Source organism: Trichomycterus rosablanca, chromosome 17 (genome assembly GCF_030014385.1).
Source record: "Trichomycterus rosablanca isolate fTriRos1 chromosome 17, fTriRos1.hap1, whole genome shotgun sequence".
NCBI classification, from domain to species: domain Eukaryota; kingdom Metazoa; phylum Chordata; class Actinopteri; order Siluriformes; family Trichomycteridae; genus Trichomycterus; species Trichomycterus rosablanca.
In genome coordinates this window covers 28,641,677-28,665,946 of record NC_086004.1, presented here as the reverse complement: position 1 = coordinate 28,665,946, position 24,270 = coordinate 28,641,677, and the positions used below count along the sequence as shown (strand labels likewise).

Genomic DNA, 24,270 nt, shown 5'->3' with positions numbered 1-24,270 from the left:
ATCGTTACACCCCTATAAATAATTCTTGTACAGTAACTCGACCCTGAATCATGACGCACCTGAGGGCCGGAAAAAATAATCACAGAGAAAAATAATAATAATCAAACAAACGTGTACGTGAGCGCCCCCTTGTGGAGGCTTAATGTAACATCTTGTATATTGCAGTGAGACCAGATAGAGTGAGATGCGTTGTTTGTGTTGCCTGGGTCATGTAGAAAATCACGGACGAATAAAAAGCGCCCGGTTACCTGCTCATATAGAGCTCATTAGTTAAGGTGCGCTGACTAAATAATTAGCGTTAACTGATTGCAGACGTTTAACAAGCGATAAGAAATCCAGTCTGTGTGTCTGATTGTTTACAAATGAGTTCTAAATGCGCTTGCTGATCCCGAACCCCGACGCAGGAAACGCTGAGGATGGGTTTGATGCGTCGTCGTGTTCCGAGCCGTTCGTTCTCAGTTCAGCTGAACTCCGAAAGCTGCCACATGAGACGCTGTAACTCTGAGCGGCTTAATGAAAGAAGTTGTTCAGCCGGAGCGAGTTTGGCGGCGCAAACACACCCGACACTCTGTCAGCTCGGCGTTCACTTTGACGAGCGGGAGCAGACACTCCTTCCAAACGGGTTTGTGGGCGAGTCGAGCACCCTCGGGAGTAGCCGTGTTTATAACCTTTACGTTACTGTAGGAACGAACGCTCGCGTGGCCTGCGGCGAGCGTGTTTCTGATTTAAAGCTCTGTCCGGACAGCACCGCGCCCCGTGTGCTCTTTTATCAGCTGCTCTTGCACCCCCGCGTCTCCTCGGCGGAAATAAAGTTCTCTTAAGGTGGTGCAGAGTATGCAAAAGTCAGCTTAGCATTAAAGCTAATGAAGTCATTAACAGGGTACAGCGAGACCCCTGAGGTATGAATCTTAGCTGTCCTGTACTGTCATGGTCAGGAGCTTCTTCCCCATTAGGAGGGAACTATGATTATTACATTTGCTGTGTGGCTGTGCCTGGGATTTATGAGCACTGGTGGCTCGTAAGCTTTGTTTCCTGGGTGAATCTTGTTTAGATCTAATGTCATGATGACGCAGCGGAAATTGGAACAACCGAAGAGCGTTTGCTCAACAGCGTTCCTGATCTACGCCTGGGTTGTAATTAGTGCTCACGATTAATTCGGTTAATTCGATTGAACGTTTCCACACGATGTTAGAAATGTGACAATCGTGATTGTACAAGTTTACAAACCTTATATTTTAATTAAAATACAGCGGTACCTCGGTATACGTCCTTAATCCGTTCCAGATCCTTGTACTTATACCAAACAGGACTTATACCAAATGAATTTTTCCCATAAGAAATAAAGGGAAAATGATTAATCCGTTCCCATGAAAAAAATCCTATCGTTATTGGCATATTATACGTTGATGGGGTTGTATAAAATAATTTATAAAACGGATAGTTCCGGTCCTAAAATCTGATTGGCTGAGCCGCGTTCGAAGCCGTTGTAAAATCCCGGATATACGCGCACCTATGACCACCTCACATCATTCCATATCAATACGCCACTGAAAAGAAAAAGTACAAATTTGGTTGAACACTATTTTAAGTCATGTTACTATACATGGGAATGTCCAGATTAATATAAACAGTAATCCTAAACATTCACGTGAAAATTCAAGGGTAGCGCGCGGCGTCGTGACTCATTTTGACCCGTACAAGTTCTAGCACGCGAGTCGTATTCCAAACGAAGCTCGTATACCAAGCAAAATTTTTCGCACGTGTACCGAGTTGGACTTATACCGAGGTACCACTGTACCAACAGAAGCTATTCTCACACACACAGGAGGGGATGTGTTGTAAAACCTAGTGCGCTCTCTACATAGACGCATTTTATGTCATCCTATGCGCGCTCACGAGAAATGTGGCGAACGATTTTCAAATGTAAATAAATTATTACTGAATTTCAATAGTTTAAATGTCTACAAGTGTTTTTATTTGCAAGTTTGGGCTTTTTTCGGTACACAGAGGAAGATGTTAGTTGACATGCTAGCGCGTCGTGCCACCCCATCCCATTGGTTTGAATGGCACGATGCTAAACGTGTTAGCTTAGTAAGTGAGAGTAGAAGCAGTGCGTTCGAATAACCCGCGATATAAACCGATGACTTGTTAGAATCCTCTCTACTGAGGCAGCTGCCTGTGTAGGCAGTAAGAGAGAGAGCAAGGCAGCTCACTAGGTTTTGGAACACACCCAGGGTAACGTTAATGGAACGAGGTTCTGCTGGCACATTATTTAAAGTGAAAGTTGTTTGAGCTTTTTTTAAATAGGATAAAGCTAATTAAGATTTCTATTTTGTTTTAATTATTGTTATTTTGGTGTAATTATTTTATGATGCATGTCTCATGACGCTATGTTTATATTTGTTTTAAATGTCATGATGTTTTATATTACTCTTCTTCTGTAGCACTTTGAGATTTGTTTTTAAATGTAAAGTGTGTTATAAATAAAGTGTATTATTATTATTATTATAATTTTTGTTACAAATGTTGTTGTGCTTGCACAGTTCAGTCCCTTAAAAGGATATTTAAAAGTAAACATTATTTGCACCATGTAATAATTATAGGTGGTGCTGTTACTATTTTTTGCACTTCTGAAGTCTTTTACATTAAAATGCAAAACGAGACATTTGTGTCTTTTTTTTACTCAATGGCTTCATACAAGAACAAACCAAAAAAATCACAATCGGAACCGAGAATCGGTAATAAATCTGAAAATAATGGAGATTTAATTTTTTTTGCAGTATCGCCCAGCCCTGGTTGTAATCCGTTCTCGGTGTACTTTAGACGAGCTAATTAGACCAGTTACCGTCTCTTAGAGACTCTCCGTCTATAAATAGGATCCTTAAACGCTCCTGAGACTGATGGAACACTTCTACTCTGGAGCGAGATGTTGGGGGGAAATCGAGAGGATTCAAGGTTAGAAATCTGAAACTGCAGCACCACAGAATGCCAAGTGTCCGTCTCCTTGCTGCCCCGGGACTCTGGCCAGCCATTCCTGCTCAGATTGTTTACAGCCATGTTTGGGACTCTGGTTTTTCTGAACGTCCAGCTCCACCGTTCCTGAGCTCGCTCGCTCGAACACGATGTGAAACCACACGGCCGACAATTACAGCGTCTCGGAAACAACGCGCAGCGACGGCACATTCCACCAACCCTGAGGTTCTCATGCCACAGATGCACATCGAGCAGCCGCCGCCTTCGTGCTAAACCCCCCTAAACTCTAAATCTGTGGGGTTATTTCTTCATGGAACGATGGTACTGGCTTTAAAGGAGCCTAGAAACTCAAGTGTTCAGTGTACAGTTTGTTGTGGACGTGTGAGATGAAGCGGGCGGTTCTGTCTCAGTGTACAGTTTGTTGAGGACGTGTGAGATGAAGCGGGCGGTTCTGTCTCAGTGTACAGTTTGTTGAGGACGTGTGAGATGAAGCGGGAGGTTCTGTCTCAGTGTACAGTTTGTTGAGGACGTGTGAGATGAAGCGGGCGGTTCTGTCTCAGTGTACAGTTTGTTGAGGACGTGTGAGATGAAGTGGGCGGTTTTGTCTCAGTGTACAGTTTGTTGAGGACGTGTGAGATGAAGCGGGCGGTTCTGTCTCAGTGTACAGTTTGTTGTAGACGTGTGAGATGAAGCGGGCGGTTCTGTCTCAGTGTACAGTTTGTTGAGGACGTGTGAGATGAAGCGGGCGGTTCTGTCTCAGTGTACAGTTTGTTGAGGACGTGTGAGATGAAGCGGGCGGTTCTGTCTCAGTGTACAGTTTGTTGTAGATGTGTGAGATGAAGCGGGCGGTTCTGTCTCAGTGTACAGTTTGTTGAGGACGTGTGAGATGAAGCGGGCGGTTCTGTCTCAGTGTACAGTTTGTTGAGGACGTGTGAGATGAAGCGGGCGGTTCTGTCTCAGTGTACAGTTTGTTGAGGACGTGTGAGATGAAGCGGGCGGTTCTGTCTCAGTGTACAGTTTGTTGAGGACGTGTGAGATGAAGCGGGCGGTTCTGTCTCAGTGTACAGTTTGTTGAGGACGTGTGAGATGAAGCGGGAGGTTCTGTCTCAGTGTACAGTTTGTTGAGGACGTGTGAGATGAAGCGGGCGGTTCTGTCTCAGTGTACAGTTTGTTGAGGACGTGTGAGATGAAGCGGGAGGTTCTGTCTCAGTGTACAGTTTGTTGAGGACGTGTGAGATGAAGCGGGCGGTTCTGTCTCAGTGTACAGTTTGTTGAGGACGTGTGAGATGAAGTGGGCGGTTTTGTCTCAGTGTACAGTTTGTTGAGGACGTGTGAGATGAAGCGGGCGGTTCTGTCTCAGTGTACAGTTTGTTGTAGACGTGTGAGATGAAGCGGGCGGTTCTGTCTCAGTGTACAGTTTGTTGAGGACGTGTGAGATGAAGCGGGCGGTTCTGTCTCAGTGTACAGTTTGTTGAGGACGTGTGAGATGAAGCGGGCGGTTCTGTCTCAGTGTACAGTTTGTTGTAGATGTGTGAGATGAAGCGGGCGGTTCTGTCTCAGTGTACAGTTTGTTGAGGACGTGTGAGATGAAGCGGGCGGTTCTGTCTCAGTGTACAGTTTGTTGAGGACGTGTGAGATGAAGCGGGCGGTTCTGTCTCAGTGTACAGTTTGTTGAGGACGTGTGAGATGAAGCGGGAGGTTCTGTCTCAGTGTACAGTTTGTTGAGGACGTGTGAGATGAAGCGGGCGGTTCTGTCTCAGTGTACAGTTTGTTGAGGACGTGTGAGATGAAGTGGGCGGTTTTGTCTCAGTGTACAGTTTGTTGAGGACGTGTGAGATGAAGCGGGCGGTTCTGTCTCAGTGTACAGTTTGTTGTAGACGTGTGAGATGAAGCGGGCGGTTCTGTCTCAGTGTACAGTTTGTTGAGGACGTGTGAGATGAAGCGGGCGGTTCTGTCTCAGTGTACAGTTTGTTGAGGACGTGTGAGATGAAGCGGGCGGTTCTGTCTCAGTGTACAGTTTGTTGTAGATGTGTGAGATGAAGCGGGCGGTTCTGTCTCAGTGTACAGTTTGTTGAGGACGTGTGAGATGAAGCGGGCGGTTCTGTCTCAGTGTACAGTTTGTTGTAGACGTGTGAGATGAAGCGGGCGGTTCTGTCTCAGTGTACAGTTTGTTGAGGACGTGTGAGATGAAGCGGGCGGTTCTGTCTCAGTGTACAGTTTGTTGAGGACGTGTGAGATGAAGCGGGCGGTTCTGTCTCAGTGTACAGTTTGTTGAGGACGTGTGAGATGAAGCGGGCGGTTCTGTCTCAGTGTACAGTTTGTTGAGGACGTGTGAGATGAAGCGGGAGGTTCTGTCTCAGTGTACAGTTTGTTGAGGACGTGTGAGATGAAGCGGGCGGTTCTGTCTCAGTGTACAGTTTGTTGAGGACGTGTGAGATGAAGCGGGCGGTTTTGTCTCAGTGTACAGTTTGTTGAGGACGTGTGAGATGAAGCGGGCGGTTCTGTCTCAGTGTACAGTTTGTTGTAGACGTGTGAGATGAAGCGGGCGGTTCTGTCTCAGTGTACAGTTTGTTGAGGACGTGTGAGATGAAGCGGGCGGTTTTGTCTCAGTGTACAGTTTGTTGAGGACGTGTGAGATGAAGCGGGCGGTTCTGTCTCAGTGTACAGTTTGTTGTAGACGTGTGAGATGAAGCGGGCGGTTCTGTCTCAGTGTACAGTTTGTTGAGGACGTGTGAGATGAAGCGGGCGGTTCTGTCTCAGTGTACAGTTTGTTGAGGACGTGTGAGATGAAGCGGGCGGTTCTGTCTCAGTGTACAGTTTGTTGTAGATGTGTGAGATGAAGCGGGCGGTTCTGTCTCAGTGTACAGTTTGTTGAGGACGTGTGAGATGAAGCGGGCGGTTCTGTCTCAGTGTACAGTTTGTTGAGGACGTGTGAGATGAAGCGGGCGGTTCTGTCTCAGTGTACAGTTTGTTGTGGACGTGTGAGATGAAGCGGGCGGTTCTGTCTCAGTGTACAGTTTGTTGAGGATGTGTGAGATGAAGCGGGCGGTTCTGTCTCAGTGTACAGTTTGTTGAGGATGTGTGAGATGAAGCGGGCGGTTCTGTCTCAGTGTACAGTTTGTTGAGGATGTGTGAGATGAAGCGGGCGGTTCTGTCTCAGTGTACAGTTTGTTGTAGACGTGTGAGATGAAGCGGGCGGTTCTGTCTCAGTGTACAGTTTGTTGAGGACGTGTGAGATGAAGCGGGCGGTTCTGTCTCAGTGTACAGTTTGTTGAGGATGTGTGAGATGAAGCGGGCGGTTCTGTCTCAGTGTACAGTTTGTTGAGGATGTGTGAGATGAAGCGGGCGGTTCTGTCTCAGTGTACAGTTTGTTGTAGACGTGTGAGATGAAGCGGGCGGTTCTGTCTCAGTGTACAGTTTGTTGAGGATGTGTGAGATGAAGCGGGCGGTTCTGTCTCAGTGTACAGTTTGTTGAGGATGTGTGAGATGAAGCGGGCGGTTCTGTCTCAGTGTACAGTTTGTTGTAGACGTGTGAGATGAAGCGGGCGGTTCTGTCTCAGTGTACAGTTTGTTGAGGACGTGTGAGATGAAGCGGGCGGTTCTGTCTCAGTGTACAGTTTGTTGAGGACGTGTGAGATGAAGCGGGCGGTTCTGTCTCAGTGTACAGTTTGTTGAGGACGTGTGAGATGAAGCGGGCGGTTCTGTCTCAGTGTACAGTTTGTTGTGGACGTGTGAGATGAAGCGGGCGGTTCTGTCTCAGTGTACAGTTTGTTGAGGATGTGTGAGATGAAGCGGGCGGTTCTGTCTCAGTGTACAGTTTGTTGAGGATGTGTGAGATGAAGCGGGCGGTTCTGTCTCAGTGTACAGTTTGTTGAGGATGTGTGAGATGAAGCGGGCGGTTCTGTCTCAGTGTACAGTTTGTTGTAGACGTGTGAGATGAAGCGGGCGGTTCTGTCTCAGTGTACAGTTTGTTGAGGACGTGTGAGATGAAGCGGGCGGTTCTGTCTCAGTGTACAGTTTGTTGTAGATGTGTGAGATGAAGCGGGCGGTTCTGTCTCAGTGTACAGTTTGTTGAGGACGTGTGAGATGAAGCGGGCGGTTCTGTCTCAGTGTACAGTTTGTTGAGGACGTGTGAGATGAAGCGGGCGGTTCTGTCTCAGTGTACAGTTTGTTGTGGACGTGTGAGATGAAGCGGGCGGTTCTGTCTCAGTGTACAGTTTGTTGAGGATGTGTGAGATGAAGCGGGCGGTTCTGTCTCAGTGTACAGTTTGTTGAGGATGTGTGAGATGAAGCGGGCGGTTCTGTCTCAGTGTACAGTTTGTTGAGGATGTGTGAGATGAAGCGGGCGGTTCTGTCTCAGTGTACAGTTTGTTGTAGACGTGTGAGATGAAGCGGGCGGTTCTGTCTCAGTGTACAGTTTGTTGAGGACGTGTGAGATGAAGCGGGCGGTTCTGTCTCAGTGTACAGTTTGTTGAGGATGTGTGAGATGAAGCGGGCGGTTCTGTCTCAGTGTACAGTTTGTTGAGGATGTGTGAGATGAAGCGGGCGGTTCTGTCTCAGTGTACAGTTTGTTGTAGACGTGTGAGATGAAGCGGGCGGTTCTGTCTCAGTGTACAGTTTGTTGAGGACGTGTGAGATGAAGCGGGCGGTTCTGTCTCAGTGTACAGTTTGTTGAGGACGTGTGAGATGAAGCGGGCGGTTCTGTCTCAGTGTACAGTTTGTTGTAGACGTGTGAGATGAAGCGGGCGGTTCTGTCTCAGTGTACAGTTTGTTGAGGACGTGTGAGATGAAGCGGGCGGTTCTGTCTCAGTGTACAGTTTGTTGAGGACGTGTGAGATGAAGCGGGCGGTTCTGTCTCAGTGTACAGTTTGTTGAGGACGTGTGAGATGAAGCGGGCGGTTCTGTCTCGGTGTACAGTTTGTTGAGGACGTGTGAGATGAAGCGGGCGGTTCTGTCTCAGTGTACAGTTTGTTGTAGACGTGTGAGATGAAGCGGGCGGTTCTGTCTCAGTGTACAGTTTGTTGAGGACGTGTGAGATGAAGCGGGCGGTTCTGTCTCAGTGTACAGTTTGTTGAGGACGTGTGAGATGAAGCGGGCGGTTCTGTCTCAGTGTACAGTTTGTTGAGGACGTGTGAGATGAAGCGGGCCGTTCTGTCTCAGTGTACAGTTTGTTGAGGACGTGTGAGATGAAGCGGGCGGTTCTGTCTCAGTGTAGTTTGTTGAGGACGTGTGAGATGAAGCGGGCGGTTCTGTCTCAGTGTACAGTTTGTTGAGGACGTGTGAGATGAAGCGGGCGGTTCTGTCTCAGTGTACAGTTTGTTGTAGACGTGTGAGATGAAGCGGGCGGTTCTGTCTCAGTGTACAGTTTGTTGAGGACGTGTGAGATGAAGCGGGCGGTTCTGTCTCAGTGTACAGTTTGTTGAGGACGTGTGAGATGAAGCGGGCCGTTCTGTCTCAGTGTACAGTTTGTTGTAGATGTGAGATGAAGCGGGCGGTTCTGTCTCAGTGTACAGTTTGTTGTAGATGTGTGAGATGAAGCGGGCCGTTCTGTCTCAGTGTACAGTTTGTTGAGGACGTGTTAGATGAAGCGGGCGGTTCTGTCTCAGTGTACAGTTTGTTGTAGACGTGTGAGATGAAGCGGGCGGTTCTGTCTCAGTGTACAGTTTGTTGTAGACGTGTGAGATGAAGCGGGCGGTTCTGTCTCAGTGTACAGTTTGTTGTAGACGTGTGAGATGAAGCGGGCGGTTCTGTCTCAGTGTACAGTTTGTTGTAGACGTGTGAGATGAAGCGGGCGGTTCTGTCTCAGTGTACAGTTTGTTGTAGACGTGTGAGATGAAGCGGGCGGTTCTGTCTCAGTGTACAGTTTGTTGTAGACGTGTGAGATGAAGCGGGCGGTTCTGTCTCAGTGTACAGTTTGTTGAGGATGTGTGAGATGAAGCGGGCGGTTCTGTCTCAGTGTACAGTTTGTTGTAGACGTGTGAGATGAAGCGGGCGGTTCTGTCTCAGGGTTGGAAGCGGGCTGTTATAAATTCATGTCGTTACCCCCTCTGTGCTCGTTAGCGTTTGCCCCGGTGACTGGTTGTGACGCTGTGTGTGCAGAGCTGCTGATATGTATAATTATGCGCTGCTCTGCGTCCCCCTGCTGTGGAATTCCACAGACGCTGGTTTTTGATTTATTCGCCCGTCTAATCAACTGTAAGCAGGTCTGACACGAGCGCCGCCTCGTCTAATGGGCTTTTTTTGTTTGTTTCTTGATGCCGCTTGTGTAAAATGTGCCCGCGCTCTCCCGTGCTGGCTGTATTAAAATGTAAATGAACGTATGGTTGCAGCGCGCGTGGGGCGTGAGGCCTGCTGGATTTTAATTTCATTTTCTGGGTTTGGGCGGCGTGTTGTGTACCTCACAGAATCTCATCGCCGAGCGCTCGCTGATTTAATCACCGCTCGTGACTGGCGGATGAGTTTCCGGTTGATTTGCTCGCCCTGTCGTTTGATTGGCGTCTCCTCGGTTGTGGTGGCGTATTTACTGAAGCGTGTGTGAAATTGGCTTCTAGAGATCAGTCGAGATGATTGGCTAGTCCAGTGGGTCCCAAACGTTTTCTGCGCCGCCCCACTTCTGTAGATAAGATTATTTTTCTTATCTTATATATCTTTTTTTTTTTCTTATCTTATATATTATATTTTGTACTGCCTACATGACTGCAACTTCTTATTAAACAAAAAAATAAATGAAGTGACAAATCACTGTTATACCTCGGGATAAATAAAGTATATATCTGTCTTTCTGCTTGTCTGTCTGTCTTTCTGTCTGTCTATCCATCCATCAAGCCATCCATCTTTGTCTGTCTGTCTATCCATCTATCTTTCTGTCTGTCTGTCTGTCTATCCATCTATCTTTCTGTCCATCTTTCTGTCTGTCTGTCTGTCTGTCTGTCTGTCTGTCTGTCTATCCATCTATCTTTCTGTCTGTCTATCCATCCATCCATCAAGCCATCCATATTTCTGTCTGTCTCTGTCTGTCTGTCTATCCATCTATCTTTCTGTCTGTCTATCCATCCATCCATCTATCTTTCTGTCTGTCCATCCATCCATCTATCTTTCTGTCTGTCTGTCTGTCTGTCTATCCATCCATCTATCTGTCTGTCCATCTGTCTGTCTATCCATCCATACATCTGTCCATCCATCCACCCATCCATCTGTCTGTCTTGACCGTCTGTCCGTCTGTCCATCCAGCTATCTTTCTATCTGTCTGTCTGTCTATCCATCCATTCATACATATATCCATCCATCTGTCTTTCTGTCCATCCATCTGTCCATCCATTTATCTATCTACTGGAATTATTAAGTGATGTGCATTATGTATCTCTCAAACTTTGAAACTTGTCCATCTCAGACATGATCCAGTGCTTAAACGTGCCTCATTCTTTTGCCTCGCTGTGCCACCCCCTTCCCAAAATAGCTCCTGTGCCCCCGACTTTGGGAATCGCTGGTTCAGTCAGCTTGTCATCCAACAGCTGACAGATTAATCAGTCAGGTTAAATACTAATCTTTTTTATATTCAGCAGTATGACGCATAAAGCTACTTCTATTTATCCATGAATTCAGTAAGATCTCCAGGCTTCAGGGCCTTTCGTGCAGTTCATTTTATTTTTGGAAACTTCCCAGCAGGCCTCCTGGACCCACCAGATCCCTTCTTATGTCCTAATGTTCTAATCGATCTCAGACCTCTGAAGAAATCGCTCCCCAGATGTCGAGCGGCGTTACTAAAAGCCGGAGCATGTGTTCTGCCTCAAAGCCAGATGTGTCTGGGGGCAAACGGTCAGCGTGGGGTTTCCCCAGGGTTGAGAGAGGCCAAAATGCTTATAGGAGACGTCGGAGGCTCCGCCCACCGCTCCTTCATGTGACTTTATCTGATTTAGGGTTTGTTTTGCGGGCGGATTTTAGCGTGGAACCTCCTCGCTGGTTTCCTCAGGAATGTGGGCGGGGTGCCTGCACTGATCACAGATAGCAGAAGTTATTTTTTACAGCTTGTACTAAAACTAACGAATATTCTGAATGCCAACGTTTAATGTTCTCTAATCTCGGTCTGATGTGGGCTGGAAATCAGCGCTCACTTTATTTTCTCTTCTCCATCGAGCTAAAAAAAACCTCCAGAGTTCCACCAATCAGAGTTTAATATAGTACATATTACATTACAGATTACATACAAAGATTATTACTTATCTTCATCCTAGTTATTCACCTACATAGTAATGACACGTTTTAATAGTTTATTATATTACACATTACCTTTCTTTATTCTGTTTATTTAACTACACAGTGTTATACAATAATACTGATGTACTTTAATACATTTTACCTTAATGTACCTTGAGCTGTTTGTCTCTGTCTATCTATTCATCTAACTATCTGTCTATCTATCTATCTATCCATCTAACTATCTGTCTGTCTGTCGGTCTAGCTATCAGTCTGTCTGTGTCTGTCTATCTGTCTGTCTGTCTGTCTGTCTGTCTGTCTTTCTGTCTATCTATTTATCTGCCTGTCTGTCTGTCTGTCTGTCTGTCTATCTATATATCTGTTTGTCTATATATCAGTCTGTCAATCTGTCAATCTGTCTGTCTGTCTGTCTATTTGTCTGTCTGTCTATCTATCTATCTGTCTATCTATCTATCTATCTATCTATCTATCTATCTAGTCTATCTGTCTATCTGTCTATCTATTTATCTGCCTGTCTGTCTGTTTGTCTATCTATATATCTATCTGTTTGTCTATATATCAGTCTGTCTATCTGTCAATCTGTCTGTCTGTCTATCTATCTATCTATCTATCTATCTATCTATCTATCTATCTATCTATCTATCTATCTATCTATCTATCTATCTTGTCTATCTGTCTGTCTGTCTGTCAATCTGTCTGTCTGTCTATTTGTCTGTCTGTCTGTCTGTCTGTCTGTCTGTCTGTCTGTCTGTCTGTCTGTCTGTCTGTCTGTCTGTCTGTCTGTCTGTCTGTCTGTCTGTCTATCTATCTATCTATCTATCTTGTCTATCTTGTCTATCTTGTCTATCTGTCTATCTGTCTATCTGTCTATCTATTTATCTGCCTGTCTGTCTGTTTGTCTATCTATATATCTATCTGTTTGTCTATATATCAGTCTGTCTAACTGTGTCAATCTGTCTGTCTGTCTGTCTGTTTAACTATATGTCTGTCTATCTGTCTATTTATGTATATCTATCTAACCATCTGTCTATCTGTTTGTCTATTTGTCTAACTGTCTGTCTGTGTCTATTTATCTATCCGTCTGTCTATTTATTTCTCTGTCTGTCCTATGTAACTAGAACTGCGTTCCTTTAGACTGGTGAGTGGACTAATTTAATCCTGTGTGATGATCACACATCTGAAGTGGGTTCACAAGGTTTGACTTGATTTTCTCTTTTTCATTGTGAATTTTATTCAGGTCATCTTTTAACCGAGCAGGAGAGCTAGTTACTAGCGTGGGAAGGACTTGCTAGCGCTCCGCTGTACCCTTTCAAACAGCTGAATGCTGCATACCGCGGCGTGACGGCGTGTTGAATCCACCGCGCGGGTTTGACTTCTGTAACGCTCTCTCCTCTTTCATCTGAGGACTCTGAAGCCCCGCGGCCTCCCGAACGACCTTCATCCGAGAGAAAAATACTCTCATTCAGCCTCATTCTCATTCCGTCTCAAATACAGGTCGTTCCAGTTCTGCCGTCCTCCTCGATCGTCCAGGTGGACCCGCCGGGGTCCCTGTGGGAGGCCTGGAGAGGTTTGTACCGCCCGCCTAAAATAGGAACCTCTCCTTATAATTGGAAGGCTGGAAGGAAAGTGTAGGTCCTGCTGGTCCATGACTGACACCTCCAGCTCTGAGCTCGCTCTGATTTCTCAGGCAAATTTTCAGGGCAGAACATGCAAAACATTCCAAACTGCTCTTTAGTTCAACCTTCACCTACAGAGCTGCTGGTTTATCATGTGAGCGCCACCTTGTGTCTGTACATGCAGGTGAAGCTCACATTTAGGGGCACGATAGAAATGATTTACTCTACGTTCAGACCTGCAGTGAGCTTTTTTTTATTATTATTTATTATTTTTTCCTCCTGATTTAGCGCAGTAGCTGCCCACACCTCTTTCGCTCTCCTCTTCTCGCCCATGCATTCTGCACAGGCGTCTCTTCTGCCAATCAGGGTCCTTACACAGCGTATGAAGACCCCACCCACACATAATCCGGCCCCCACCCTGCAGATACGGTGGCCAATTAGTATCTGCTGCAGGCTATGCCGATTACGCCCGCCATATGGCGCCAAGCCGACCGGTGGCGACGCCGAGTTTCAAACCGAGGGGTTCAGAATCTCTGCGCTGGTGTGCTAGCGGAATATCCCGCTGTGCCACCTGGGCGCCCTAGGGTTTTTTATTTTATTTTATTACTAATCACCTGTGGATGTTTGGGTGCCATGCCATGACAGTACAGCATAATTTACAGACTAGTATCTACATAGTGTATAGATAAAACAATTCAAACACAAATCAGACGTGTTCCTGTTAAAGCATCAACTGAATTTGGGCAACTACAGGAATAGAATAGGACGCCTTTGGAATATATATATACATATATAGATGTACAGTACAACTGCATTCTTTCTTCGTATATCCCAGCTTGTTCGGACGCAGGGGTCAGAGCGCAGGGTCAGCCGTTGTATGGTTCCCCTGGAGCAGAGAGGGTTAGGGGCCTTGCTTACGGGCCAAACAGTGGCTGCATGGCAAAGCTGGGATTCTAAGCTCTGCCCACTAGGCAGCAGTGGGGTGTAGGCAGGACGCTTACAGGCTGCCATGCACGAAAATAGCCGTCAGTTTAAAACTTTTTTTAAAGCTGAACGTACCGACCATAAAAACCCCCGATAAACCATCTCTGTTTTTATGTAGCAGACTAATATGTGGGCACGTTCGTGTAGAGTTCTACACGGAGCTCATTTTGAGTTTTCATTTCCACCCTGATCCTGCGTGCCATCTTATTCCTCCCTCACATTAGAGTGAAAATGAAAATCAGTAACCAGACTTGTTTTTGATGCCACCCTGCTGTACTCGAGATGAAGATTAGTTCCAGCGCTCCGTTCGGATACCTGAACGATCGGGTCTGTGCTTCAGTAATGAGAACAGCCAGGACGGGATTTCTATGCAAATCTGCTCTCATTTGGCTCGGTCATTTCTCAGCCCCGAGCGCTTCTGGGCACCGGGGTCGGTCTTTAAAATATGATTCCCTTATGTTATTGTTCCCTCCGAATAGGTCTGTCAATATGATGGACTGCTCACACTCTCCGTCACTGTCCTGGATTATTATGGTTTAGGGGAAATAAGACAAGTGTAGCGTGTTAGGGGGGGGGGGAAGCGTTCCCCTTAGCTACGTCTGCTGCATCGTTGTGGCTTTCTGTGACATGGGCGTATCTCACCATCTTACTCAAACCTGGAGAAAATGAAGTTGTTTAAGGAGGAACAGTGAAACCTCACTTTATCAGACTGAAACGGGGGAGCACCGGTCTGTATAATACGATTGTCCGAAAAAGCGAGGTTTTTATCCAGGGGGTGCAAAAATATGCACAAACGCAGCACTAAGGTCCACAAAAGTGCTAAACATGCACATATGATCAACCAAGTCGCCCCAGATGTATATATGACACACCCCAGTATCAAGTAGAAACAACTGGTGTTATGCCAAATTCTGCATCCTTTTCAAGGAAAGCCCGCTTTGCATCCAGGTTGGTCCATGTACAGTGTATCACAAAAGTGAGTACACCCCTCACATTTCTGCAGATATTTAAGTATATCTTTTCATGGGACAACACTGACAAAATGACACTTTGACACAATGAAAAGTAGTCTGTGTGCAGCTTATATAACAGTGTAAATTTATTCTTCCCTCAAAATAACTCAATATACAGCCATTAATGTCTAAACCACCGGCAACAAAAGTGAGTACACCCCTAAGAGACTACACCCCTAAATGTCCAAATTGAGCACTGCTTGTCATTTTCCCTCCAAAATGTCATGTGATTTGTTAGTGTTACTAGGTCTCAGGTGTGCATAGGGAGCAGGTGTGTTCAATTTAGTAGTACAGCTCTCACACTCTCTCATACTGGTCACTGAAAGTTCCAACATGGCACCTCATGGCAAAGAACTCTCTGAGGATCTTAAAAGACGAATTGTTGCGCTACATGAAGATGGCCAAGGCTACAAGAAGATGCCAACACCCTGAAACTGAGCTGCAGCACAGTGGCCAAGATCATCCAGCGTTTTAAAAGAGCAGGGTCCACTCAGAACAGACCTCGCGTTTGTCGTCCAAAGAAGCTGAGTGCACGTGCTCAGCGTCACATCCAACTGCTGTCTTTGAAAGATAGGCGCAGGAGTGCTGTCAGCATTGCTGCAGAGATTGAAAAGGTGGGGGGTCAGCCTGTCAGTGCTCAGACCATACGCCGCACACTACATCAAATTGGTCTGCATGGCTGTCACCCCAGAAGGAAGCCTCTTCTGAAGTCTCTACACAAGAAAGCCCACAAACAGTTTGCTGAAGACATGTCAACAAAGGACATGGATTACTGGAACCATGTCCTATGGTCTGATGAGACCAAGATTAATTTGTTTGGTTCAGATGGTCTCAAGCATGTGTGGCGGCAATCAGGTGAGGAGTACAAAGATAAGTGTGTCATGCCTACAGTCAAGCATGGTGGTGGGAATGCCATGGTCTGGGGCTGCATGAGTGCAGCAGGTGTTGGGGAGTTACATTTCATTGAGGGACACACGAACTCCAATATGTACTGTGAAATACTGAAGCAGAGAATGATCCCCTCCCTCCGTAAACTGGGTCGCAGGGCAGTGTTCCAGCATGATAATGACCCCAAACACGCCTCTAAGACAACCACTGCTTTATTGAAGAGGCTGAGGGTAAAGGTGATGGACTGGCCAAGCATGTCTCCAGACCTAAACCCAATAGAACATCTTTGGGGCATCCTCAAGCGGAAGGTGGAGGAGCGCAAAGTCTCGAATATCCGCCAGCTCCGTGATGTCGTCATGGAGGAGTGGAAAAGCATTCCAGTGGCAACCTGTGAAGCTCTGGTAAACTCCATGCCCAGGAGAGTTAAGGCAGTTCTAAGAAATAATGGTGGCCACACAAAATATTGACACTTCAGGAACTTTCACTAAGGGGTGTACTCACTTTTGTTGCCGGTGGTTTAGACATTAATGGCTGTATATTGAGTTATTTTGAGGGAAGAATAAATTTACACTGTTATATAAGCTGCACACAAACTACTTTTCATTGTGTCAAAGTGTCATTTTGTCAGTGTTGTCCCATGAAAAGATATACTTAAATATCTGCAGAAATGTGAGGGGTGTACTCACTTTTGTGATACACTGTACCTTGGTTTTTCACTTCAAATCCCAAAATTGAAAATCGTTTTTTGTTTCAAAATCTAAAATCAAATAACAAACAAGCTATCAGTTCAACCGGAAATAAACGTGCAAGCGCGTGCATGCGCTGACATGCGCTGACATGCGCATATTTACTTTATCTATAGACAGTGTAAATCAGGCACAAGTGTTAAAAGTAATAATAACGTAACGACTCGTCCCCTGTTCTGACTTTTGTGTTTGTATATGTGACGTGTATATATTTACTGTATCTGCAAAAAAACAAACATTATGGGGAAGTGATTTCTGTACAGGATGTTGTACACCATGGTAGTTTTATACTGAATGATTGTCCGACGTCCGAGCCTTTTTTTTTATTTAGTTTTCTTGTATTATAGTATTTAGGTGCATGAACTAACTCTGCAGTAAATAAGGAGCAATTAAATATATTTCAGAAAGTGCTGTTGTTCATTTTTAGTTAAAGCTATTTCTAAAATGCTATTTCTCATCTGCAATAACAAATTAAGGGAGCGTCAAAAAAGCGCATGAAGCACGCTGAATAAAATACATTAAATGTTGTAATTGTTACACAGTGACGTGTATGATTAGTTATACCTGGATTACAGAATGAAGTCATACACAGAAAAAAAAAAATATATGAATGTAAATATTGTGACATCGGTGAGACGTTAGTAAACAGCATTCTTCTTTTTAGAATAGCTCTTTTATTTAGGAAAAATAGTTCCTGTGTGAATTACAAAAGCAGGAAAAACTACAGCAGACACAAAAGTCAGAACAGGGGACGCGTCGTCACGTTATTTTTATTTTTTGTCCTGTCTTCTTAACACTTGTGCTTGATTTACACTCTATACATGAAGCTTTGCGTTTATTTCCGGGTTAAACTGATAGAAAATGTTGATTTCGGGAAATTAAAATACGACCCGTTTTTCCATTTCTGCTGTTTGTTATTTGATTTTTGATCTTGAAACGAAAAATGGCTCATTTTCTTGTTTTTCAATTTTGGTTTTTGAAGTGCAAAACGAATGACCAAAGGTACACGGATCCAGGTTGAACTGGACGTCTATGATGCATTTAGATGATACGTGGAGAAGCATCAGTATAACTCTGAATATTGCACACTGTAATTATATTAAATGCTGCACGTGGACGTGTTTGAGACACCAAAAAAACCCAAAAATGAACATTATTTATTTTGTTAAACAGACTGTTATTAAACCATCATGCATATTTTTGGCAGAAGCAGCTTTTTCTCCCCTTTAAAGAAAAACTTTTCACATTTTTGGCATTTTTCCATGAAGCCTGGTCTTCCAAATCCTGCCTCGACTTTCACAGTTCACGGTTTAACTACAATTTCTTGATGACGATTCAAAAAGAGAAAATCGTGAGCCGTAACGTCTGCATCTTTTTATAGCTGGATCAGGATTTTCTGACATTGGTTAACTTTATTCTCAGAACCTCGGTCGGCTGCTTAGAAAAGCCCGCGGCTATTGAGAGTTTACACGAGGTTTAATAATTATAAAGACAGTTTCAAATGACAGTTTCTGTCCTGTCTTACAACGTCCTGAGAACTTGATTAAGACCTAAAGAGATTCTAAAGTTGTACGAGCTAACGAGAAAAGCTGTTCACGTTTCTGTGCGTCACAAATCCATTTTTTTGTCCCGTCTCGGGTTCAAACGTAATGTAATTGTGTATAAACATCTGCAAACATCTGCAACACATCACTTCAGATGCAATAAGTTGCTTTCATAATAATTCTGGGTGACACGTTGGCTCGGTGGGTAGCACTGTCGCTTCACAGCAAGAAGGTCCTGGGTTCGATCCCCAGGTGGGGCGGTCCGGGTCCTTTCTGTGTGGAGTTTGCATGTTCTCCCCGTGTCTGCGTGGGTTTCCTCCAACAGTCCAAAGACGTGCAAGTGAGGTGAATTGGAGATACAAAATTGTCCATGACTGTGTTTGATATTAAACTTGAACTGATGAATCTTGTGTAATGAGTAACTACCGTTCCTGTCATGAATGTAACCAAAGTGTAAAACATGACGTTAAAATCCTAATAAATAAATATATATAAATACATCTATATGTTCTTTTCAAACAGTAAACAAGTGTTAGTTGTTGACATTTTAATTACCTTTTAATCAGTGGAATCAGCACATCGATCTAAATCCAGTGTCCCAGTCATGAAGGACGATCGTCTGTTGTTTAAAAATCGACTATTTATTTTTACATTCCACGTATAGATGAATTTCTCCTCCTTCCTCTGGCGAAATGCTTAAAGCCACATCATTTCAGTCCAAGTTCTATCATTTCTGTCAGGAAAACACAACAGACTGTTCAGTTTAGCTTCAGCAGCTGCGAAACCTTTCGGATGCTTTTATTTGAGTGAAAGTTACCCGAGTACTCTCGGTGAGGGCACATCAGGCACGAGTGGCACTTTTCTGTGGGGAGTTCAAGCGCACGAGACGCACATTTGCTTTATCGTCGACGTTACTCTTCGAGCAGGTCGGCGCTGCTGCAGGCTGGGACGGAGGTCAGTCCTGGTCCTGTTTTTTATGTGCGCCGCTTGTTAAAACACTCGCAGTTAATGGGGTGGCGCAGCAGACGTAGCAGCACTTCTAAAGCCACTTAAGAAAGGAATTATGAACATTTCAGTGGCTTTACTGCTTTCGCTCGTTATTTCTGCTCTCTTTCTCCTGACAGCGTGGCTTTGTCTACAGCTCTGGCTGAAATAAAGAAATAAATAAGAAATAAAGGAGTTGGTTTACTTCAGCGATCAGACTTTGATTAATGACACTCCCTACTGTTAGATAGATTGTGCACCATTACCCAAAAACTACACCGTACTGCCCCGTCCCATATTTCACTGACGGAACCATTACACAAGGTTCTCCTGCCTAAGTCTGAAATTGTGTTTCAGTTTATGGATGATAATGATTTTTTATGCTTGAGAAACTCTCACATGGACTGTTTATTTTACTGGCATCTGGGAAATGATCTTCTCTCCAGTGCGGCAAGAAATTTATGGGTTTTACTTTTTAGTTTCCTTCTCTATAATGGATTGTGTGTGTTTCTATTTCTCAATTCTATTAAAATGTACCAGAAAACATGTTGTACTCGGCCAACGTCAAACATGCTGTGTTTCTGTCCTGTACTCACAATACGTGATCAGACTTCACACACATCTGGCCAGTTTTTGCTACAGATGTGCTTTTGTGCTCTCAGGACCTGCTGGGGACCCCAGTAGCGTCTCCCATACCCGGAGCCACGCCCCGATCTCTGCACTCCTCCACTTTCTGTACAGGCGCCTTGGGCAACCAAGGTCCTTTCACAGCTCATTCCCACCCATTATTCCGGCCTTTCCCACCCAGACTGGAGGCCAATCTTGTCTGCAATTGTGCCGACCGGTAGCAGAGTACCAACTGAGAGCGAGTACTGAACCACCAGTGCCAGGATCCGGGTTTGAATCTGCTATAGCTGCAGGAACTGTACAAACAGTGAGCCAGTCAGCATCAGCATTTTAATATTTGCATAGAAATGGATGACTTGTGCATGCCACGCGACAGCAGACGCGTTCATCTTGACCAGAGCCGAGATTTGAACCCGGGAGCTCAGAATTTCGGCGCTGTTGTGCTAGCGGAAACTTCAGATTCATCAAAAACCTGATCAGGACCTTTTGTGGTCGTCTTCACTCCCGTAGCTTAATCACGACCCCAGATGGCCTTGAAATTCAGGCGAAGTCGTGGACAGGTTTCTCAAAACGATATGTGATAACTGGTGTCCATTAAGTTTTGGGTAAAGTCATGGATTTCTAGGGATGGTACCAATAATATTCTGATGATGCATTGGTATCTGGGCTTGTGCTGTCCTGAATTTTAGATGAGATGGTCTAGAGGAACACGTCTGCTGTCCCTTGGTGTGGACACGTCATCCATTTGCACTGATCCTTCCCAGATTACAGTTCCTGCAGCTAAAACGGATTCGAACCCGGATCCTGGCGGTGGTATTGGACTAACACATCATCACATCGGATGTCAATACTGAGGCTTTTTTCTGAAACACATGGAGAACCGAGTTCTTTCCCGTCGTCGGTGGTTTTTCATTCTACCCTCACACCGCTGATCTCCATCAATCCGCCTCGCTGCTTCCCTCCATCCGCTGGAAATGAGCTTTTTTAATATAGCGGGAGATGAAAACGCGGGACTTGCCGTGTCGAGAGGACTCTACTTCATTTAATTTGGGAGGAAGATTACCCAGCACGCCCTCGCTCGAGAAGCGGTCAGTTTACAAACGCTGACGAGCGAAGCGCTACGTTCGATCCGACTCTTAATGGCTAATGATGATGCTTTAGTTTTACACCGTCTAGTGTGGGGTCATTTAATATACACGCGCTGCGTTCTCTTCTCAGATTTACATTCTATAGAGTCGTCACCTTCAGAGGAACGACCCCCGACCCTTATTAGCTCGTGTCGTGCTCGGAATATCAATTCATTAACAAAATCGAGAAGTTAATACATTTTTTTATTCGACGCTTTATTCTGGTTGGTTGGTCTGTTTCCTTTGGGAAGCACTGGCACCTTGTCCAGTGTATTCCTGTGTATATCCAATCCAGTGCAGCAGTGACCGTTCTAGAGATCACATATCGCTGCAGGTACAGCCCTCGTTTGACCCGTCCACCCTCAGACGCGGCCAATTGTCTTTGTGTGGATGCCCGACCGGGTCAGTGGCTCTGATGAGATTCAAACTTGTGAGTTTCTACTTAAAAGCTGTTTTTAATCTCAAAATTTCTTCCTAGATTTGTTTTAGTTTGCTAAATCATGTAGAAATGACCACTCATCATTTATTATTATTTATTACTATTATTATTATTATTATGATGATGATGATGAATAGTTTGGGTGAGAGGGAAACTGATGAAGCGTCTACATGTATAGCGAGTTCCATTTTCCCTGGCACTAAAAAAGCAAACCAGGTGGCAAATAGGACAACAGGGGCACCAGTGACTAACTACAGAACCCCACCGACAGATGCCGAGCCCACACTGAACTCCTATATAAAGAATAGATGGCGAGCAGAGTGGCACCCACACCCCACTGACACCCCACTGACACCCCACTGACACCCCACTGACACCCCACTGACACCCCACTAACACCCCACTAACAAACTACACAAAGCGAACCAGTCACAGGTAGCAGAACGACACACTGGCTTGAAAAATGATGGCACCTGGTGGTATAACACAATCATCCCTGATTTAAGAGCGACGATCCCCCACAGTGCCAATCACGCCAAACCCCAGTTATAATTAAATATCTGCTAATACGGCGCACTACCTACCAGCCATGAGGGACCATAACTAATCATAACACCATAACACCATCCATAAAGGAAATATGCATACACTGATCAGCCAGAACATTAAAACCACCTCCTTGTTTCTACGCTCACTGTCCATTTTATCAGCTCCACTTACCATATAGAAGCACTTTGTAGTTCTACAATTACTGACTGTAGTCCATCTGTTTCTCTACATGCTTTGTTAACCCCCTTTCACCCTGTTCTTCAGTGGTCAGGACCCCCACAGGACCACCACAGAGCAGGTATTATTTAGGTGGTGGATCATTCTCAGCACAGCAGTGACACTGACATGGTGGTGGTGTGTTAGTGTGTGTTGTGCTGGTAAATACCGTGTCCACTCACTGTCCACTCTATTAGACACTCCTACCTAGCTGGTCCACCTTGTAGATGTAAAGTCAGAGACGATCGCTCATCTATTGCTGCTGTTTGAGTCGGTCATCTTCTAGACCTTCATCAGTGGTCACAGGACGCTGCCCACGGGGCGCTGTCGGCTGGATATTTTTGGTTGGTGGACTATTCTCAGTCCAGCAGTGACAGTGAGGTGTTTTAAAACTCCAGCAGCGCTGCTGTGTCTGATCCACTCATACCAGCACAACACACACTAACACACCACCACCATGTCAGTGTCACTGCAGTGCTGAGAATCATCCACCACCTAAATAATACCTGCTCTGTGGTGGTCCTGACCATTGAAGAACAGCATGAAGAGAAACAGATGGACTACAGTCAGTAATTGTAGAACTACAAAGTGTTTCTATATGGTAAGTGGAGCTGATAAAATGGACAGTAAATGGTTTTAATGTTATGGCTGATCGGTGTATAACTAGGGCCGTACTGAATTCACAGGAAACTGTCAAATCAGACGCTGGAACAGACCATAATACGGTTTCAGGATGTTAATGTAGGATTGCTGAGGCGAACGTTCTCCTGTTCGAAAATGGTTCTAGTCCCAGCTTTCGTTTTCGTCTCACTCATCTGTCACATTTCCATTTCACCTCACAGCCGTTAATTCAGCCGCCGGGCGTCTAATGAAACCAGCAGATTGTTATTCAGGAGCCGCCGGATCGCTCGTCTTGGCGCCGTCGCAGCTTCTGAGGGTTCGAATGAGGATCCGCACCGTATCTGACCACACTGTAGCTGTAATATAGCAGCACCGTGACCTCCGGAGCAGGCGTCGGGAGCTTAGCACAACCTCGGCTCCACGTCTCGCTATCATCAGAGCGCCATCGATCCGCTCTGAAGATTAGGCTGAACCGTGGGTGGGTACGTGGGCCGGCTGACTACAGAGGAGCCGTGAGGGACCAGAACTGATCTCAGAACATAAAGACGGGTCTGAAGAAACACACCGATGTGGCTTAAAGCCGGGAGGAATAAAACCCTTCAGAAGAACTTGGTTAAGGCGGCACACACGCCAACCTCCGTTATTAGATAATATTACTATAATTTAGATAACTGCGCCAGGCTTAACTCTCTTAAGGTGGTCCAGTAAAGGCAGCCCATTATCAACCCATTTGTGTTCACATTTTTTTTCCCATGAACCTCTTTGCTTTCTGTATGCGTAGCTAGAAAGTATCATTAGCTGCACTTTCTCTATTAAATAACTGTGATGGTTTCTCATCTGAAGCAGCATTACTGCACAATCAGTACGACTTAAATCCTCTCACACCAGCACAGACGTGAGGTCGGTCTCAGTTTCAGGGTCATAAAGTTCCAGAAGATCCAAAACTTAAGCTAAAGCTAATCTGAACGTTTTAATTACAGAGAAATTTAACGGACCTTGTTGCGAGAAGCGAATGAAGGCCGTACCGTACAAGTTCAGTAAATGTCCACTAGAGGGCGCACATCTCTCTGTGTACATGAGCGATAGGCTTTATTTAGTCGGGAGGGCTCGCTTTGTTCTCGCCGTTTTCTCTGTGTTTTATGCTTCATCAGCTCCACTTACCATGTAGAAGCACTTTGAAGTTCTACAATTACTGACTGTAGTCCATCTGTTTCTCTGAATGCTTTGTTTGCCTCCTGTCATGCTGTTCTTCAATGGTCAGGACCCCCACAGGACCACCACAGAGCAGGTATTATTTAGGTGGTGGATGATTCTCAGCACAGCAGTGACACTGACATGGTGGTGGTGTGTTAGTGTGTGTTAGTGTGTGTTGTGCTGGTAAATACCGTGTCCACTCACTGTCCACTCTATTAGACGCTCCTACCTAGTCGGTCCACCTCGTAGATGTGAAGTCAGAGACGATCGCTCATCTATTGCTGCTGTGTGAGTCGGTCATCTTCTAGACCTTCATCAGTGGTCACGGGGCGCTGTTGGCTGGATATTTTTGGTTGGTGGACGATTCTCAGTCCAGCAGTGACAGTGAGGTGTTTAAAAACTCCAGCAGCGCTGCTGTGTCTGATCCACTCATACCAGCACAACACACACTAACACACCGCCACCATGTCAGTGCAGCAGTTCTGATGGCCAGCCTGGCGTCTGCACGCACACCGTCGACTGTGTCTAGGGACGT

At 45.4% G+C, this 24,270-nt stretch overlaps 1 protein-coding gene across 1 annotated transcript in view; it reads left to right on the top strand.

Annotated features, from left to right (window-relative positions):
* furina (furin (paired basic amino acid cleaving enzyme) a) overlaps positions 1-24,270 on the top strand; it is a 122,664-nt gene that overhangs the window by 40,221 nt on the left and 58,173 nt on the right. The gene's annotated exons all lie outside the window — the stretch shown is intronic.